A 3,535-nucleotide genomic window follows, 5' to 3' on the forward strand; every position below is an offset into this window, starting at 1 on the left:
ATGGCTTGAAGCTCTCTAGCTGGCAAACATGTCCTCAATCTCTAGGTTCTGATTGTTCGATGGCGTCTCCAGTGATGTGATTCCTGGAAAACGATCAGACGGCGACGGGGAAGAGTCAGAAGACGGTGGCGGTTGCGGTTGATAAACCATCCAGGACTTCGCGTTGAGTCCCACGCCGAGGATGACGATCGTGAGGAAACTCGTGATGTAGCAAGGAAGCTCCCGAGGAGGAGGAGGAGTCGTCGATGATTTTGTTCTTCGCAAAGTGATTTTGCCTTCCTCGTATTCTCCTCCCAAAACTCTATCAAAGCTACACGTGGCATACAAGAGACGTTGCTTGTGTGGCCTAATTAAGATACGTCTTCAATGATAATTGCCTTTTTTTATTTTTTTTAATTCCTAATTTTATTAAAAACCCTGATAAGATCCCCCGATAATGATGCTCTTGGTTAGTTAATCTTCCTGGATTATGTTAATTAATAATACTCTTATTTATATAGTGCCAGAGTTTTTCCGCCAGTGAACTTAAGCCACGTCATCATCTCTTTCGTTTGGGAAAAATTCTTAGATGCTCTTAATTTACGTGGGACTTAAAAAAGGTTTTAATAACTAAAGAGATATAATGAAACAGGCCCACTGGCCCATCTTCATAGAAGCGTTCGTATCAGAGTTTCAGCTGTTTCATAATCACTCACATGTCAGTTAACTTTTTCTTGTTCATTCTTTTTAAAATAATATATATATATATATATTTTTCATCTACCTTAAATAAAATGGACACATGGAAAAAGTACACCTCCAATGTATCGGGGATATAGAGAAATCTAGGTTACATGCTCTTTTTTTTGTTCTAAATGTTGAAAATATATATAATTTTCGGAGTTCTACGTTGTTGTGCAACTTATTACAAAGAGAGTAGAAAAATAGGATATAAACTCTAGCTACTAAGAACAATAAACATACTAGAGGACAAAGAGTAAAGGTTGAGGGAGAGAACCCTAAACAGCTTTGGAGTGATCTTGCTTGAGCTGGTGACTGCGAAAGAGCCAACGGGTCCAGACTTTAAAGAGAGTGAAGGAGAGAACTTGGTTGGTTGGGTTGCTCAGAAGATTAACAAAGGGTAAGCTGTGGATATTCTTGGTCCTCTTGTTCTAACAGAGTCTTTCAAACAGACTATGCTTCGTGTGCTTCAGATTGCTGTTCACTGTATTGCTGCGACGCTTGCCAGTCGTCCGAGTATGTTAGATGTCCTGAAGTCTCTCAAGGAGATATAGGTAGACTTTATGTTTCCTTGTTGTATAAGTAACTACATCATGTGTGATGATGATGCTAATGTTAACCTTGTTAAGTTTATAAAATCATCGAACTGACAGAAATGCCCCTCTGCTTTCACAACTACGGTATAACCTCTTTAAATTAATATTTTATAAATTAATATACACTAAAAATATCTATAAAATAATATAATTTTATAGTCCCAAATCGAGTTTTTGGTTCAATTAGTATATCGATAAATTAATATCTTTATAAATTAATAAAAAAATTATAGTTTTGGTGTAATTTTACCGTTATTAGTTTTGGCGTATTATAGTTTCACTGTATATATGATTGAGATAAAGAAAATCACTTTGCAAGAGAAAATGAAAAGAAAACAAAAGTTGGAGTGTAGCTGTTTGATGTCAAGTCGATATCACGAAACACAGTTTGGTCAGTAAATAAACAGTAGTAACGAAAACAGGAGAGATCTTTTAGCCCAAACTTGTAGCTTTGTAATTAAAGTCACTCACACTTGTTTTATTATCTAGCTGTGATGAGTACACATACAAGTTTACAGAACTTGCTAAAACTCAAATACGCCAAAATGGATTCATATTACTCATTCTCTCTCTAGTGTAGATCTTCACCGTTGTCGTTTCAGTCGGCTGGGTTTACGTGTGTTACATGGGCCAGACCCACTTAACGTGAGACATCATGGGTCTTTAAATCCAGGCCATAGTTTTAACAAAATCAAAGTGTATATATTAAAGCAGAAGTCCTAATCTTTTATCCATGTGTGATTTTTTTCTTCTTAAATGGACCTAATATATCTACTCCTAAAAAATCATGTTACATTTAATCTCTAATCTTATCATTTAAATTTTAGGCCTACCATAAATTTTTATTGGGTTATCAATAATTGGATTTAAACAATAGATGATCTATTGGATTTATAGATATTATAAATTAAATAGATATAATTTAATGTTGTAATACTATATCTCTATATGTTAAATATTTAAATATTTGTCAATGTTAACTTTTAAAATTATAAAGATTTTTTTTAAACAAAAATCATATTATCTAAAAATGATTAATTTTTACTACCTTAAACCAATGAAAACAAATTTTAAACTATATAGTTTATTTTAAAAATTAAACAAAAACTAAATGTTTAATTATTTACTCGATAATATAAATCTATGAAGCGAAAAGTTTAATTTTTTAAAAACTTTCTAAATTTGTGAAATATTACAATATCTTTGAATATGACAATAAAACAATATTTTACTAATCCTTATATATATAGTTACGATTTTAATAATGAAATAACAATCTGAAAATATATATATAGAAGAAGATACAAATACATGTGAAAGTTTGAAACAATATATTCAATGAAAAAAATATACAATAAACTTATTATGTTTTAAAAATTGATAGACACATGTATATTATAATATATACCCATTTAAAATTAAAAACAAAATATTTATATAAAAATAAATAAAATAAAAAATCTGCGCGGTTCCGCGGGTCGATATCTAGTTTAAGTTATAGCTATAATTTATTTGTCAAGTTTCCATATTCAATAGCCTTGTCCAGCAATCCAATATAGTTTTTCTTTGTTTTTTTTTCAATTAGCATGCCAATCCAAATTTGGTAGATAAAATGGCATGTCAATCCAGATTTATAGCTCAATACGACGCCACTATTCGAATTAACATATAGAAATATGATGAGATTTGTATAAATAAATAACAAGAATATTTAAATACGGATACAAGGATGTACAAAGAGTAGTCCAACACTAAATTGTACTTTTTTGGTAACAAACTTGACTAAAGTATTAATTGAGAGAAAGCCATATGGTTGTTATGAGCCGCATATGTTGAAAATTATAAAGGATGTGGGGCCCGTTGCACTATTTGCACAGTTAATTTCTCTTCTATATAAACGATCGTTTCGATCGTTTATAAACACACCATTTTTTTTCCTTCTCCTTCTAATAACACATCCTCTCTTATTATCAGTGTTATCTTCTCATACGGGTATAAAATTTTGCCCTTATTTAAATTTCCTCGATACAATAAAATTCTAGTTTTTTTATAACACGTTATCAGCACGATCACTCTGCGATTCGGTAAAATTTATTTGTATCATTTATACCCTGTTATAATGGTCGGTATACCGCCTCTACTATTATTTATATCATGTTATAATGGCCGGAATACCGCCTATATTATTTACTAGTAATTTAATTTATTTATTGGTCGGC

This window comes from Brassica oleracea, chromosome C9, assembly GCF_000695525.1.
Source record: "Brassica oleracea var. oleracea cultivar TO1000 chromosome C9, BOL, whole genome shotgun sequence".
NCBI classification, from domain to species: domain Eukaryota; kingdom Viridiplantae; phylum Streptophyta; class Magnoliopsida; order Brassicales; family Brassicaceae; genus Brassica; species Brassica oleracea.